This window comes from Mustela nigripes, chromosome 7 (genome assembly GCF_022355385.1).
Source record: "Mustela nigripes isolate SB6536 chromosome 7, MUSNIG.SB6536, whole genome shotgun sequence".
Classification (NCBI taxonomy): Eukaryota; Metazoa; Chordata; class Mammalia; order Carnivora; family Mustelidae; genus Mustela; species Mustela nigripes.
In genome coordinates this window covers 122038945-122056827 of record NC_081563.1, presented here as the reverse complement: position 1 = coordinate 122056827, position 17883 = coordinate 122038945, and the positions used below count along the sequence as shown (strand labels likewise).

General features: G+C 49.2%; 1 long non-coding RNA gene across 2 annotated transcripts in view; it reads left to right on the top strand.

Annotated features, from left to right (window-relative positions):
- LOC132022757 (uncharacterized) overlaps positions 1 to 17883 on the top strand; it is an 85644-nt gene that overhangs the window by 19545 nt on the left and 48216 nt on the right. For both annotated transcript variants that reach the window (XR_009405695.1, XR_009405696.1), the window contains exon 2: positions 2815 to 2926. This is a non-coding gene — a long non-coding RNA (uncharacterized LOC132022757). The remainder of the gene's footprint in view (positions 1 to 2814; positions 2927 to 17883) is intronic.

Here is a 17883-nt window from a genome sequence, read left to right as displayed (position 1 = left end):
AATGTCTGTTCATGTCCTCTGCCCATTTCTTGATTGGATTATTTGTTCTTTGGGTGTTGAGTTTGCTAAGTTCTTTATAGATTTTGGACACTAGTCCTTTATCTGATATGTTACTTGCAAATATCTTCTCCCATTCTGTCAGTTGTCTTTTGATTTTGTTAACTGTTTCCTTTGCTGTGCAAAAGCTTTTGATCTTGATGAAATCCCAATAGTTCATTTTTGCCCTTGCTTCCCTTGCCTTTGGCGATGTTCCTAGGAAGATGTTGCTGCGGCTGAGGTTGAAGAGGTTGCTGCCTGTGTTCTCCTCAAGGATTTTGATGGATTCCTTTCGCACATTGAGGTCCTTCATCCATTTTGAGTCTATTTTCGTGTGTGGTGCAGCCACTCTGGAAAACAGCATGGAGGTTCCTCAAAATGTTGAAAATAAAACTGCCCTATGACCCAGCAATTGCACTACTGGGTATTTACCCTAAAGATACAAACGTAGTGATCCAAAGGGGCACGTGCACCCAAATGTTTATAGCAGCAATGTCCACAATAGCCAAACTATGGAAAGAACCTAGATGTCCATCAACAGATGAATGGATCAAGAAGATGTGGTATATATACACAATGGAATACTATGCAGCCATCAAAAGCAATGAAATCTTGCCATTTGCGACAACATGGATGGAACTAGAGTGTATCATGCTTAGCGAAATAAGTCAAGCAGAGAAAGACAACTATCATGATCTCCCTGATATGAGGAAGTGGTGATGCAACATGGTGGCTTAAGTGGGTAGAAGAAGAATCAATGAAACAAGATGGAATTGGGAGGGAGACAAACCATAAGTGACTCTTAATCTCACAAAACAAACTGAGGGTTGCTGGGGGGAGGGGGTTGGGAGAAGGGGGTGGTATTATGGACATTGGGGAGGGTATGTGCTTTGGTGAGTGCTGTGAAGTGTGTAAACCTGGTGATTCACAGACCTGTACCCCTGGGGATAAAAATATATGTTTAAAAAAAATTAAAAAAAATTTAACTTTGAAAGATTAAGGCATCGTGGGAAAGAAGCCATGAATTCTATGTGTTGCATTCCCCATCTCTGGAGTTCTGCAGTTCTTATTGATCCCATGAGCTTGGTCTTGGGTGGATGTTCTTGTTGATCTTCTGTTGGGAGGGGCCTGTTGCAGTGATTCTCAAATGTCTTTGCCCAAGGCAGAACTGCACTGTCCTTGCCAGGGACCAGGCTGAATAATAAACTTGGGTTCGCTCTCTGGAGCTTTTGTTCCCTAAAGGCTTTCCGTAGAGCTCTGGAGGACGGGAATGGAGATGGCAGCCTCCCTGTCTCCGCCTGAAGGAGCCGAGAGCTCTGGGCCCTACTCCTCAGTGCGCCCTTGGAGAAAAGCGGTCAATCCTTCTGTGTTCCTTGGACCACCCTCAGGAGGCCTGCATTGGAATCGCCTGGGACACACACCAAAAACGTAGGCTCCCAGGTTTCCCACCTCAGTTGATTGAACTGGAATCTGAGAGTTGTGGGAAGTGGGGTAGGTGAGTGAGGCTGAGAATTTGTGTTTTTGTGAAATTGCACAAATTCCCCTAAAATTTAGGAGCCACTGCCTTCAGAGAACAGTGGTTAGAAAGAGGAAACCTATTCTCTAGATTTGAATTCTAGTTTGGCCACTTGTCAGACAATTTGACTTTACACAAGTTACAAGCTCTCTGTAGCTTCATCTGGAATATGGGGCTAATAATGGTACCTTTATCACTGTTCCAAGTTCTAAATAAGTTAAATTTGTATAGTGTTTAGAATGTTGCCTATCAACTGGTAAGTAATAAAAGTTTGTTACATTAAAAAAATTAACAAAAATCAATACTTGGAAAACAGTTCATTTTAATAATCTGTTTACTTTCTTATTTCCCATATTAGGTAGAAGCTTCTGGAAGGCACGTACCTGGTCCTCAATATATGTTTGTGGGTCAAATCTCAATGATTCTCAACAATGGTTTCCTCTTAGAATTACCTCTTCTTTTAAAAAATCAGAGACTATCAAAGCATATCCATCCCAGAGGCCAATAGAATCACAGTTCTGGGGTGTGGGCTATCCAGGAGATTCTCAGGTGCAGCCAGGGTTGAGAATGATGAGAATGAGCAAGTGAAGTAGGGGCCCCTTTAAACTGAAAGTTTTGGTTTAGATGAGGCATTTCCAGAACAGTGATTGCGTGCAGGGCTGCTGGGCACATAGTGGGTGCTAAGAACTGACCCAAACCCTCATCGGGAATCTGTGGCCAACATGGGATTTTTGCCTATGTTCCCAGAGTTAACTGGGTATTTGAATGGTGAGATTTTGGAGTTGTTTATGGGGAGTATGGGAATGCTTATTCCAAGTAGGGACCGTGGGAGGTGGTGGGAATTGGGATCTGTAGCTTTAATTGAGTCAATGGCCTGACCTGGAGTCCTTGTTCCGGGGTCCCTCCTGTGGCTGAGGGTTATCGCACCCATCCTACGGGGTTAGTGAAGAAGTTGTGATGATAATGCTCCTGGAAACTCTCTGCAAAGGGTGCCACAGTGGCAGAGAGGGATATCGTTATTGTTATGACCAGTGGAAATGAAATTAACTGGGGCTAGGATGCGCCGGGCTCTGCACACTGGGCTGTGGGGTACTGGCTTCTTCCTCTTGGCTCACAGAGAGGGCAGGGGACACAGTGTGTGCAGGGCTGTCCCTGCGGTGCACGTGGTTCTCTGCTAGGAGGTCTGCCGCTGACCTCCATCCAACCACAGGACACTTGGCGCTATGTGTGTGCATCATGATTGCTGTTTTCTCTCCCTGCAGCAGAGCTGACACTTTGGGATGACCGCTCTGGCCAGAGAGGAAGGAGGATGATGAATGAGGTTGGAGGCCCAGCCTAGGAGGAGAGGTGGAGAGAGAAGAAGCCGGAGTTAAGGTAGGTCCTGGAATGAGTGCTGAGGGGACCTGTGGGTGTGAGGGGGCAGGGTCACAGAGAGAAGTCATGGGGGGATTCCTTGGTGCTTGGTTCCAGCAGTGGGGTTGTACCTCTTCCTGAGAGAGGAAACGTGGAGAAGATCAGTTCATTTTGGGCACGGTGAGTCTTAGGTGCCCCGTGGAAGTGCACAGAAGGATGGAGTCTGGAGTCAGCGGGGAGGCTGGTGTTGGACATGAGAATGATAGAAGTTGCCAGTATGTAGATGATATTCAAGCCCTGGGAATGGATGAGATAGCATAAGGAGAGAACTGCAGGGGGAGAAAGGGAGGGAGGGAGGGGGAAAGGGGGAGAGAGAGAGAGAGAGAGAAGAATGAGCCCAAGATGCAGCCCTGGAGTACTCTGACCATTTGGAAGTTGTGGGGTGACAGGACCTTGCTGAGCAGAGAAAGAGCAGCCAGGGAGACAGGAGGAGAAGGAGGGGGAAGATGATGGCATAGAAATCAAGAAAAGAAGGTTCTGCAAGGTGAAGTGGCCAGCTGGGCAACAGGTGTCCAGAGGGCATGTGAGAGCTGAGTACTCCATGGGGGGCAGATGAGGCATGTGGGGAGAGAGCCACCACCAGGGATCCAGTCTGCACATGCGCCATATGTCTGGTCTGGAGGGCTGCAAATGTTTCCCAGAGTAGGAGAGATGGGAGAGATGTAAGAAGATCAGGAGTAGGATCTGGGGACCAAGGGGTCCCCTTGACTTAGGCTCTGAGTCACACCCTCACCTAGGAATTTCCCAGTAACAGGGTTCATCTTCTGCTGGCAGGAAGATGAAATTCCTAACTTTAATAAACCAATAGGATTTCATTCCAAATTTTTTACTTTTAACAAATTTTATGGGTGTCCTTTAGGGACTCAGTATCAGAAGGCACCTCACTAGCAAGTCCTCTGGGATAGATCCACTGTTAGTTATCAGGAGCCTGGAGCAGATCAGCCTTATTTTATTTTATTTTTTTAAAGATTTTCTTTATTTATTTGAGAGAGAGAAAGAGATAGAGAGAGCAAGCGAGCGAGCATGAGCTGGGATAGGGGTAAAAAGAGAGGGAGAAGCAGACTCCCTGTTGAGTGTGAAGCCTGACACAGGGCTTGATCCCAGGACCCCGAGATCATGACCTGAGCTTAAGTCAGATGCTTAATTGACTGAGCCACCCAAGTGCCTTTCAGCCTTATGGTTTGTAGCTATAAGGAAGGGCTTTGTATGTGGGGGCTCTGGCCAGATGGGTAGGTGTGATCCCAAACCCTGGAGGAGCCCTCATTTGGGACCCTGAGTCCCCAAGAAGATTGAGCCTCCTTTTTTAGGCATCCTCATCCCTGTTCCATGATGCTGTGTTATGGCAGAAGAGGGCGTGGAGGGCTGACTTCATTTGGTTTGTGATTCGCCATGTTTCTTGAGTGGCAGAGCCCTTTATATTCACAATTACTGACCTAACATATGGTTCAAGGACAGAGTTAGTACCTGCCTTTGATTCCTAGACATGGACCATTTTCCCCTTCTTCTCTCCCTCTCTCCTCTCCTCTATCTATCCACATTCACCCATCCATCCATCCATCCATCCATCCGTCTCCATCCATATTCATCCATCCATCCGTCCATCCATCCATATCCATCTATCCATCCATCCATCCATCCACCCATCCATCCATCCATCCATCTATGAACGCCTATGGTGTGCTAATGCTACTCCAAGGGAACAAAAAAATAGTCTTCTCCTGATGGAGAGGGCCCTTAGGGGCCCGGTGTTTGCACCATCCATCCATCCATCCATCCATCCATCCATCCACCTACCACCCGCTACATATTTGATTTCCTCTCCTTCAACTCTTCCCTTTCCTCACTCCAGTCTGTCTACACAGACCTCTTGTCAGTTCCTTGAACTACCAAGCCTTAGGAGCTTTGCATTGGCCATACCCTTGGTCTGGATTCTTCTTCTCCCAGAATCTTATATGGCCAACTCCTTCAAACCACTTTCTTGAAACCTTACTTAAATAGCACCAATCAACAAGGCCTTCTTGACCACCTACTTTGTTTTCAGTTGGTGCTGTTTTATGGCAGTACTCAATCTCCCTTATCCTGCCCTGCCCCCCTGCCCCTGTACTTTGTCATCTTCTGGCATCTCTCTGTTTACTTACTTGTTATGGTCCTCGTTGAAGGTAGAATGTGAACTCCATCAGGAGAGGACTATTTTTTTTTGTTCCTTTGGAGTAGCATTAGCACACCATTGGCGTTCATTAAATCTTCAGTTAGCGAACATTTATTCAGCACCTACCATGTACCAGGCACCATAGACCCTGGGCTAGATACCGAGAATGTAGCAGAGAACAAAGCAGGCAACACCTCTGCCTTCACAGCCCTCCTAGTCTAGCCAGTAAGATGGGAAATGAATGTGACACATGAGGATAACTATACTTTTGTTATTACTGAGATGAAGGAGGAAGAAAAGAAGATGTGTGATAGAGAAGACAAAATAGATCGACCTTAGTGAAGGGTTTATTAACTTCTGAGGGCTGCCCTAACAGTGTACCAGACTGTGACTTAAAACAACAGAAATTTATTCTCCCGGTTCTAGAAGCTCACAGTCTGAAGTCAAGGTATTGCATGCTCTCGCAAAAGCTCTAGGGAAGAACCTTCCTTGTTTCTTGTAGCTTTTGGCATGTGGCCCCAAACTCCAGTCTCCAGTCTCCGACCCCCTCTTCGCATAACATTCTCCTCTCTGAGTCCAAATTTCCCTCTGGTTACTATGAGAGAGAAATCATTGTTGAGGGGGCGCCCACCCAAATCCACCATGACCTGTCTTAACTTTACATCTGCCAAGTCCCCATGGATAATTAAGGTCACATTTACAGGTGCAGAGGGTTAGGACTTGAATCTGTTTTTTGCGGGGGGATACCATTTAGCCTAGAGTGGGGGGTTAGGGAAGCACTTTCTGGGGGGATGACAGGTAAGCTGATACTGAACCTGGAGAATGAGCTGGCCACAGGACAAGGAGGCCAAGAGTGGGGGCAGAGAAGGGCTTAGGCAGGAGTCCTTGGAGGAGACAAGCCCTGCTGCAGGAAGAGGGGAGCAGTGCTGTAGGTCTTGGCCCCTCAGCCCAGACCATCGTGCCTGCACACAGTTGTCGTGAGGAGTGAAGGAGACCCTGGGACCCCTCAGCTACCCTGATCCATGTGGGCATGGCAGCCCGAAGCAGAAGGCCCAACACCTGGGACCATCCTTTGATCAGGGCTCTGGGGCTGGAGAATCAGGGCACCTGTCCCCACCCTTACACCCAGGTGTTTGTCGGATGCCTTTTGATTCTCCTGCAGCCTCTCCAGTTCCCTAGGCATACCCTGTTCCAACTGCCAAAACCTGAGTGCCACACAGATGGCTAGAAGTCACCAGGGAAAGAAAGAGAGGAGGGAAAGCTGTCAAATCAGCACGGATATGACTGACTAGATCTTGTTTGGTGGTTGTCCTGTGTTTGCTTTGGGGCCTGGTATTTGCACCATGGAGGGAGCTGAGACCATAGGGAGACTCGGTCTTTAGGACGTCACCCCTTGGGCTGGTTTGCAGGGCTGGGGGTGATGGAAGTGAGAGCTGGTCCCATTGCACAGCGGTTAGTGTCTCATGACTGTGCCCCCTGTAGCCTGGGAGCTCTGGGGGGTCCAGGAGTCAGATGTTGGCGGTTCTGGCTGAGTTCCCAGCCCTGAGCACAGGGCTTGGTCTGGAGCAGGCTGGTCTCCTATGGAAGATGAGACCTTCATCTTGTGTCCTCTGATGATCCCCCACCTGGCATGGCTTTGCCTTAGTTTTTGTCCCTGCCTTCGTGTGGCAGTCTCAGGGCTGTGGGCGCAGGGTTGGTTGGAAGGCAGTCCCAGGGTGGGCTAGCAGAGGAGGGGGGCTGTGAGAACGGAGAGGAAAAGGAAGCCCATAAAGGCTGTGGGCAGCAGGAGTCATCCAACTCAAGGGGCAAGGAAGCTGGGGCTACTATGCACCCACGTGTGGTGCGTCATTGAGGGGGGCTTGCTCTGGGGGCATTGGCTCCCTGGTGCTTCCAGCTCACCATGTGTCAGGGGAGCAGGAGGCTTTGCAGAGGTGCAGGGGCGCAGGGTGCAGTGGCAGGTGGTGGTGGGGCTGGAGGTCCCTGTGGAGGAGGGCTGGCTGGATGCCGTGAATGCTCCCAGGCTCTGGTGGCCAAGGACTCCCAAGACCTTGGGTGGGGGGCACCGAGGCCACCCGACTGTCTGCAGGCCTCTTACAGCATGGCTGACAGCAGGTCCCCTGGGCCGCAGGTCCCAGAGTCCCTGACGTGGGTCTTCCTCACTTTCCCAGGCCCCGCCCTGCCCGGCCCAGTGCCCTGGCAGGGGTGGGGGGAGGCGGAAAGGCACGAGGATGCCAGGCGGGTGGACTTTGGCTCTTCCCCAGCCCGAAGCCATCATGAGTGCTGAAGTGGGGATGAAAAACGAGCAGCCTCGCGCATCAAATATTTAATATTCTCTCCCTGGGAGGTGTCAGGGAAAGGACCCCATAATAAATGCCACACGGGACAATTCCATCACGGAGCTCGTCAGTTAATGGCCTCGTTTGCTCTGACAGGAACATTACGGACGCTGGGTGTGTGTCGCGTTCAGGCGTATGTTCCCTCGAGCCTCAGACCCACGGGGGCAGGGACAGGCTGGAGACGAGGGCCCTCTGGGGAGCCAGTTTCTACTCTAATACTTAGAGAATCCGTGCACTGATGGTCGTGTGCACAAAGATGTGTCTAACAAACTCATGACCTTTGGTACCGGCCTGGCCATGTCACGCATTTCCCATGGGTGTCCAGTAACCCGTCGTTGGTGCTGCTACATTATGATGACGATTTCCATCATATAGGCAGGGAAACAGGCTGAACAACTCATCCAAAGTCCCAGCGCTGGCTAATGAAAAAGGCGGGATTCCAAGCCGGGCCGGCTGGTTTCCCAGTCTGGGCCATGTGCGGGGACTCTTGGAGCCAGACGGCTGTGGGTTGGGATTCCAGTTCCATCACTGACTGACTGTGTGACCGTGGCACTGCGGCTCAGCCTCTCTGAGTTTCAGTGGCTCTGTGTCTACAGTTGGGATGCTACTAGTTCTATCTCTTGGGAGTTTTGAGGATTGTATGAGGAATCATTTATAAAGCTTTAATTGTCACATTGATAAAGTTGTCTCTGCTTGAGACCCAACTTTGTTATTTATTGGTGGTGTGACCTTGTGGCAAATGACTTGACCTCTCTGAGTGACAGTTTCCCTCTCTGTCATTGGAAGGAAAAGTCCTATCTCCCAGGGATATTGGGAGTGCCCTCTGACCTCTAAGCCATGGGCTAAACCACAAATGTTCTGCTTGGGCCTGGGGGTGTCCCGGCGTGCCTCGTGGGCCAGGCCTGGGTCTGGCGGTCCTTGTATGTCCCAGTGGGCCAGGCCTGGGTCAAGTGGACCTCGTGTGCCTCAGTGACCTCCGCAGCCCGGGTCGGTATATGAGATTGGGGAGGCGGGGACCTGGCCTGGGGCTGAGCTCAGGACACCCCCTGGTCCCGACAGCAGGGAATCTCTGGGCAGCAGTGTTCCAAAGGTCATTCCAAAGGTTGAAGACTCTGGGGGGCTGCCGCTGGTCCCAGGGGTGCCGTCCCCAGCCTATTTTACATCCAGGGGCTTGGAGCTGGTTGTGGGGGCAGGGAGGAAAGGAGGGAAGAGGAGCGGGGAGGGAAGAGTGCTCGGTCAGCAGCAGCTTTATGGGTGGCCATGAGGTGAGGGAGGCCTTCTTGCCGGTCCCCAGCAGCCCTGCTCTGCCGGACGGGGAGCAGCCGAGATGCGCTTCACAAATTCATATTAATTCAAGACCATTACTGACGAGCTATTGTCTCAATTTTCTTTCTCATCTCCCTCTCCTGGTGGAACAACAGTGCTCAGATTCAAGTGCCGAGTCTGGCTGGTACTTCCTTGCATACTATGCTAAGAGTTGGGCAGCTGCAGTGCCTGACTCCCGCCTGGTCCCCCTGTCTTTACCCCAAGAACCAAGTCCTTAGGCCCTTTTCTTCTCTAAATTCAATCAGCTCTTCTAATGAAGAAAAGAACCCCCAAACTGTGGAGAAAATCTGGTGCTAACGTGGAGGGTGCAGGGCCTCTGAGGTACTCGGGGGCATTTCCAGCAACCACCCAGTATGGCCTTCACGACCACCTCACCTCTTCTCCCTGCTTGTGCCTGAAAATGCCAGAGGGGCCGGAAGGCCTCCCGTCACTCTGTTCTGCAGAACTCCTGCCCACGGCTCTTATTCCTGACCTGACTGAAATTTTCCAGCAGGCCTAAGAGGCAGAGACAGGGATGATGAAATGGTCCTCATTTTACAGAGGAAAGAAGTGAGGCCCACAGAAAAAGACCAAGCTGGGCCTAGGACCCGGGAGTCCTGAATCCGGGCAGACTGCCTCTTAAAGCCAGAGCGGAAGATGTCCTACAATTATCTGGACACACTTGTTCAGTTCCCATGGGACCCGGGACAGTTCCGGGCCATAGAAATGCCTGGCCTCAAGGCTGGGTACAACAGACACCTCATTTGTCGGGTGTCTCCAGAGACTATGGGAGAAGTATGAACCGTCACTCAGGTGTAGTGTTCAGAGAGCAGAACAGGTGCTGGGGTGAGCAGGGGATAGCGGGAGAAGGCCAGTGGGCGGGGCCCAGCCAAGGTCCAGAGGAGAGCAGTGGGTATGGATGAGTCAAAAGGCCTGACCAGCATAGCCTCACTGGCAGTGTTCCCTTCCCCTTGCAGGCCTCAGTCTTCCCATCTGGACACTGGGAATTGTCTGGGGGACCTCTGGGAGCATCAGCCTGCAGACTCCTGAGTGAGGCCTTAAGGAAGGGAAGGATGGTGCTTTGAACACTGCCTGTGGGATCTGGGTCGGGGGGGGGGCTCTGCTGCTGTCTGAGTCTGGGACCCAAACCCAGGTGGCTGAGACTGCCAGGGCAAGGCCAGGGTGGTTGTGGTCTCCCTCCAGCCTCCAGTTTTCCCTTGCCTGCCCTGAGCGGTGGCAGCTTAATTCCACTGCTTTTGCTTTCTTGCTCCTGGTCCAGGATGTTGAACTTGGGCGGGGGGGGGGGGGGCAGCTGAAACACTCACCCACAAACCCGCACAAATGATTTCTCCCAGCATTAACATATTTCCTTTTGAAACCCTGGAAGCTTTTCTCCCAAGTAATGGATTTTTCCCCCTCCCACCCCCTTGTCTGGGCCAAATGTATTCAAATCTGGTCAGAAGATTCCTATCAGCGCAGCAGGGCTTCCCTCCTGTTTCCTGGCAAATCAGCATCCTTTTTAGTCTCCCCTCAGATCTCGGCGCAAAAGGGAGGCTTTCTATGCGAAAGTTTTACTGGGACGGACAGACAGACGCAGTGTTGCTGGGGCCTTTGATAGCCAAGAACACAAGATCTGACTTCAGGGAGCTCAGAAACTTCATCAGCCGAGAAGGGGGATCAGGAGAACAGGATCCTGCTGAACCGGCCCTTTGAAATCCCCCAAATGATGTTTGATGTGCCGGCGCCTTTCAGCTTAAGCCATACCTTTGGCATCAAAAGCACCTTTTGAAAAAAAAAAATTAGCTATTTTTTAAGGCACAGAAGGAGTAAATTTAATATTAAGTCCTAATGGCAGAAGTCTTTGAAAAGACATTTCTGGACTTGGGATCATTTAATACTCCCCCTGATCTAGCAGCCCAGGGCTTTTCCTCCCCCCCCCTCCTTTTTTTTCTTCTTTAATTCTTAATCCTCTTCTCTCCAAATCCTGGGCCTCTGTGATGGCAGGTCAGGGCTTGGTATCCCCTAGGGGTGCAGTGAGTTCAGGCAAATGGAGCAAGAGTTTCATTTCTTTGGCTACCCAGATACCCCAGCTTTTAAAGGACTAGCCAACCCCTGAGACTTTCTGCTGGCTTTTAAAAGCAGCTGATGAAACGTTTGTTCATGCTGGAAGCTGGAGCCACCTGGCTCCTCATGGTGAGAACACCGACCTCCCAAGATGACCTGGGGTGGGAGATGGAGAAGCAACCCTTGATAGGTGCTGGCCCAAGCCCAGGGCCCAGGGGCTCCCCCAGTTCAGCCCAGCCCAGTTCCGCAGGAAGTGACTTGTCAACCTTGATTCTGGAGGGGAACACCCCCCCCCCCACCCCCGGACCCTGGGGAGCATCTTTCCTTTCCTCTTCCCTGGACCAAGGCAGCCAGGACCAGGGACAGCTCTAGGTGTGACAAGGTCTGGTTGCAGGCGACACTTTGCATTCTGGTCGCCCTTCAGAGTGGTAAGAGGGTCTTGTTGGACTAAGGCGAGCTTAACTTTTTGGGGATGGGGCATCACGTCCTTTGCCACAGGGTCCAGGTGGAAGGTTAACAACAGAATCCTAGGGATGGTAAGAAACGGAAAAGGAAAGTATGCGAAAGGACTCCTAGGTTTCTTGCCTGATGGCAGGGGTGGGGACACTATTGATGGGAATAAGGAGGTTGGGGGATGTGTTCAGTGTGGGTAGAGGGCAGTGGGGGGCCTTCTGGGGGAGCAGGACTGTGTGGTGACACCACCTTGGCTTCCACTGTATTTCATGTAAGTCATTCTATCTGTCCCATCCCCACCAACCCCCCCCAACTTTTCTGGGTGCAATTTTCGTCATATCCATCCCCTGCTTAAGACCTTCCATGGCTCCCCATTTCCTTTAGAAAAAGGGACAACCTCCTCACCTGGGACTTGAGACCTTAGAAGACGTGGCTGAGCCCAGCTGCCTGGTTCTATTTCCGGCGCTGGTCAGGCATGCTGGGCACCTTGTGTGTGTCCTTCCCCGTGGTCCTCCATGTCTCTGCCTTGGCCGTCCCCTCGGCCCGGACAGCCTCTCCTCTCTTCCTCCCCTGGCAAATACTTGCTCTCTCGTTAAGATCCAGCTCAAAGGTCACTGCCTTGGTGAAGCCCCCTCTCATCCCTCATGCCTGTTTCCAGCGCTGGGTTCAAACTTCTCCAAGAGCACCAGCTTCTTCTTCCTTTGTAGCTGTTTCACCTGTTTTTGCCCAGTGCCTCTGAGCTCTTTCAAGATAAAGGCCGAGTCTTAGGACTTTGCATCCTTATCATCTCAAGATTCAACCCAACCTCCTTCTCCTGAGCACCAATAAGCTCTATTATCTCCATTTTACATACGAAGAAGCTAAAGCTCAGAGACCTTACGTAACTTGCTTCACATCACACAGTGAATAAGTTGAATACCCCCAAGGAAAGGAGGAGATCTGTAGTAGAAAAGCAGTTTCCTGGAGCTCAAAGACCATTTGCGAAGTGAAAGTTTTCAGAGATGGTTAAGCGGAAACTCTTTCAAGCAAAGCCCTCTTCCTTTAGACATTTTCTTCAGTACGGTGAGCTGTCCTAACTGTCCTGAGTGGGATCCCCTGGATCTGGGGCGTCCCAGGTTCCTGACTGGGGAACTTGGGCAAACTGAGACCGTGGAAGGGAGAGGCACCTACAGAGAGCGGAAATGGGGAAATGCATTAGGCATTTTCTGGGCCTTGAAAACACTGTCCATGACTAGTTCTGAGAAGGTGTGGGAGCTCCAGGCCATGGCTCCCACTGATTCATGTCGCTGCCCTTACTCCCCAGCCCCCAAAGCATTAGCCCTTTATGACTTCATATTAATCTGTAGGCACTTATTGCTCTGCAAGGCTGTTTTGACAAAAGTTCATTATCAAGACTGCTAAATGCTTTTAAAGCATTGATTGGGCGAATTATTACATCACTGGGGTAGACACTATGTTTGAAGATGGATGGTGTTGCTCAGACCATCTGAAATTTTCCTTCTTTTAATTGGATCGATCCCCAGAATAAACGAAGTTTAATTGAATTTTGAGGAAAATTGAGCAGTTGTTTGTGAGTCTCTGTCGATAGGCATTATTTCAATTACATGGTGATAAGTGAGCGTGTATGGGGACAGGTCTGAGCAGGACTGGATTAAAATTTCCCTGAAGTAAATCCCACCTCTGGTCCCACTCATTCAGTAAATATTTACGGAACGTCCACTTTGTGTCTCAGCCCAGTGTTGGGCCAGGTCCCTCCTGGTTGCTGAGTTCACTCAGCTCACATCACGTGTGGCCAGGAGCACGGGCTCTGGAAGCTCCTGTTCCTGGATCCAAATTCTGACTCCACTACCCACTGGTGATATAGCTCAGGGCAAGTTACACACATTTTTCTGAAGCTTAGTTTCCCCACCATAACATAGGAATATGATGGCTCCTATCAGTTGGGGTCGATATAAACATGCAATACGATTATGCCAATGCTACCCCTCAGTTATATCTAGAAGGTTCTGCAAGTTTAGTTTCGTACTAGAAGGGAAGCAGTCAGGAATGTACTTATATCAGGAGATGAGAAAAACCTAACTTACTGAATTGTCTTTTAATCTCTACACTAAAAAAATGACTGGGATTCTTTCTCTCCCTCTTTCTCTGTTTCCTTGTCTCTCTCTCTTTTTTTCTTGGGCATGCTCTCCCAGGCTTATTTCTTTTTCTCTTTTTCCACCTTCCCCTCAGTCCGTCTACCCCCCCACAATACTTATTTAATTGTGAATAGTACAGAATTCCATAGAGTGAACATCATGAGGCGCTAAAAGTCCAGGCATCTGGAAAAACATCTTTGAGGAGGCAACATTTAATCTGAGATGTGGAGAGTGATCTAGCGCTGTGTGGGTCTGCACTTATGGGTATGAGAGTGAGAGTTTTCTAGGCAGAGGTAAAATCATGTGCAAAGGCCCTGAGGTTAAATGTAGGAATGTATGAAGTGTTGCCAGCAGACCACTGTGCACTGTGGCTTGAACATGACAAGGAAAGGAACATTTAGGTTGGTAAAGAACAGACCACACCTGACCAAGTGAGGAGCCTGGGCTCAAACCCAGGTTCATGCCCATGATATTACTCTGTGCCATCTGGTTAGTTCTCCTTCAGTCTTTTTTGAAGTCCCAGACAGATCAAAGCTAAGGGACTCTGTGCTCCCTGTCCTCCTAGGTCCACTTGTGGGCAGTGGTGGCTTTGTTGAGATGAGTTGAGGAACTTCAGATTCTTTGGAATGGAGCATTTCTGACCCCTCCAACCTTTGACAAACCCTGGACTCCTTCTCCTTCTCCATCTTAACCAAGATTTGGAACTGATCATTGAAGTCTAGGTCAGATGGGTCCAAAATGGGGGTGATTTGTCCCCATGGGGACATTTGGTAATGTCTGGAGCTATTTTTTTTTTTTTTGTTGTTGTTGTTGTTGTTGTCATTACCAGAGGGCATGCCATTGGCATCTAGCAGGTAGAGGTCAAGGATTTTGCTCAACATTCTCCAATGCCAAACTGTGCATTATAACAACCCAGGGATAATCCAACTCAAAATGTCAGTAGTGTCGAGGTTGAGAAACTCCACCTTGGGGGATGCTGGACAGCGACACTGGCTGTTTTACCACTGATGGCTGGTGAGCAGGGAAGTCAGGGGCCTCTCTTTTGGTGGCACATATGATTTTGCTCAGTGACTGGCCTGGGCTCCCCAGACACCCAGCTTGTCCTATCCTTGGAGATAACTTCCTTCAGAGATGTCTTCTACATCCTAGCAGTTATCTGTACTTTCTGACTTTGGATAGCGCCTCTGCTCTTAGGACCCTGAAGATACCATGTCTCTTGGTCTCCTACCTGGGGGTGCAGCTTCTTCAGGCTATGTCCCCCAGCCCCCACCTTCCCATGAGAGCTAAATACTTGGAAAACACACACTCTGTGTGATATGGCACGATCTGGGTATCTCCCTCACTTGTCGCTAATTGCAAACAATAAAATAAAACATCAGATTGCCACCAAGACGGCATTGCTGTTCAAATCAAGTCTGTGCAAGCACGTTTATGAAATGCGCTCACTGGAGACAATGTGTTCCCTGCATACGAATTCAGATGATGAAAAATGGATTCCTTATTTTCTTTCTCTTCACTGGTCATTGCAGAGTTCTTGCGAGTGCCTTTGTGGCCTCTGGAGTCTGCTTGAGGCTTGATTCCATTTCCCCTGGTCCCTTTTCTGGGGGTGAAGTCCGGTAAAGGGCAGATTGTGTTAGGGGCTTCAGCTTTCCTGGCCAGAGAGCAGAGTGAATGTGACACCAGGGATGTGTCAGTCTTATGCTCCGAAGGCTCTCTATTGACCACAGGATGAAGGCTGAGCTTCTCCTAATGGCACATGAGGCCTTTCTCCAGGTGGCTCCTGTCCATCCATTGAGCTTTTTGGCTTCTTCTTTAACCCACCAGAACTTTCCCATTTCCCTGAATACCCTGTATGTTTATAGATATTATTTCTCCTACCAGAAATGCCCTTGCAATTCATGTCTGTAAGGTGATCATATCCTTCCGGATCCAACTCAAGCATTACCTCCCTGGGAAGCCTTCTTTGCTCTTCTGGGATGCCCTGTTCTTTATATTCTCAAGGTACTGTGTTCACACCTCTTTTGGAGCATGCTTCCCAGGGTATTCAAAATCATATTTACTCATGTAACCCAAGTAAAACCAAGGCCCCACATGGTCCAGTTTCAGCATGGAGTTGCATTCAAAGAGTCACATATAACAAAGGACTTTAAAGCCATTTAAGGGGCATCTGGGTGGCTCAATCATTAAGCATCTGCCTTCAGCTTAGGTCATGATCCCAGGTCCTGGGACCGAGTCCCACATCAGGCTCCCTGCTTGGTAGGAAGCCTGTTTCTCCCTCTCCCTCTCCTACTCACCCTGCTCGTGCTCCTTCCTGCTCTTGCTGTGTCTCTCTCTGCCAAATAGATAAATAAAATCTAAAAAAAAAAAAAAAAACCATTTAAATGTTCTATTGGTATCTTTCAGAGGGTCAAAGAGAATCGAAATCATAAATCACAGCAGCACTTTAAACTCTCTTTCCTCTTTCTTCTGGCTTTTCAGGGCGTCCTTCCTCCACAGGTGCCTTCATAACTAACTCCCAACTCAAAATCTGTCTGAGCCAGAGAGAGTGAAATTCTTGATTTCCTGGTTACTCCTCCCTTCTCTTTCAAGTCCTCCTTTCTTTCTTTCTTTTTTTAAGATATTAAAAAAAAATTATTTGCGAAAGAGAGAGAGAGACTGCACAAGCACGGGGGACAGGAGAGGGAGAAGCAGACTCCCCACTGAGCAGGGAGCCCACTACAGGGCTTGATCCCAAGGACCCCGGGATCGTGACCTGAGCTGAAGGCAGATGCTTAACCAAATAAGCAACCTAGGCACCCCAAGTCTTCCTTTTCTACTAAGTGGTTTTACTTCACAGTTTTCCAAATAGAAGTAAAAAAAGTAAAAAAAAAAAAAAAAAAATCCCAGGGAAATGATAGGCTGACTCTGAATCCCCCCCGCCCCCAAGAAAGCAGGAGAGATAGAGGATCAGAATGGCCAAACATAGATGTCTTTTTAGCAGTCTGGGAGGTGGGGAGGTTGTAGATGCTTATAGTTCCATAGGTCTTTTCACCTTGGTGCTTGTCTGTCTGTCCTGCTAGACTTCAAGGCTGGATCTGCAACCCATTCATCTGCGTCTCCAGCCCCATGCGGAGAGTTTCTCACCAAATATTCACTCAGTGTTTGTCCCCAGCACACCTCTCACACACTGCATGTGAAGCAGCAGCTCAGGCAGATGGAAAAGTCTTGGCCCAGACCCTTTGGATCCCATTGAGGGAGGCAGGGTGTGCCGTGCTATGACACCTGTTCTAGTCCCCCTCCACTGCGACCTGCATCCTGCTGGAGTTTGTTTTCTTTTCTTTTCTTTTTCCCATAGCTCACACTTATTTGTTTTTGTTTTTCATCTGTGAATGGAGAAATTATTTTTACATGTTCTCTGCATTTTGAAACAGATTTTTAATTATACATGTTCAACTGTTTTAATGCGAACATATGAGCAGCTACTGAAAGTGCAGATAAATGCACCACGTTTCCAATTGTTTGTCACAATATTTGCTTTTTGCCAAAACATTCCGGGGATGTGGTCTCCTACATCCACGTTTTGTAGGCTGTTTTGGAATTTCTGCCAATGGCATGGCCAGTGTTGCGAAAGCTGAGAAAGAGAGGGTCTGCAGCTTGTCACAGTCTTGTTTGGGTGGGTGGATTCTGGAGTCTGCTGTGATCTTCCTGGCCAAGCTGAGAGAGAGAATGGAGGTGGGATAGGCCTTAGGTAGGGGGCATCCAACTGGCCAGTGGTTGTGTCCAAGGATGGGCAATGTGCTATGTGCCTAGAAGCCCAGATCAAGCCTAAGATTTTATGTAGTGGCCATCTAAGCCTGGAAATGAGTACTAATGAGGGGCTTTGGGACATGGCCAACCTGAGTCATCAGGGAGTCAGGTGGTGTGCGGAAAGTTTAGCATGTATACAGAATGGAGGTCTGAGGCCTAGACTTGTTCACAGAATGAGGGGAGGTCCTTAGATCTCTATTCCAGGAAGAGGCGAATACTCACTATACCCAGAGTGCTAAGGTATATAATGAATTACCTAGTGGTCACACAAATATTTCCTCCTTCCCTCCCTCTCTCCTTCCCATGTCCATGGAAGAAGTACACTTCTCTGCTCTATTGAATTAGATTTTGCCATATGCCTTGTTTCTGACCCACAAAGGGTAGAACACACTTCTTTATTTCCTGACTTTGGGCTTGGTGATGTGGCTTGTTTTGGTCAATGACATGTCAGCAGAAACCAATCTCTGGCCTGAAGCCTAGCCCAGCAGTGGTAGCCTAGAGCAGTCAGATTGCAGATGATCTGCAGACCCGTATTGAAAAATAAGTGATTATTATTATGTATATTGAGATTTTGAAGTTGCTTGTTACCCAGCAGTAGCTGGCTGATGCAAGAATCTGGGTAGGCACAACAATGGAATACTATGCAGCCATCAAAAGAAATGAAATCTTGCCATTTGCAACAACATGGAT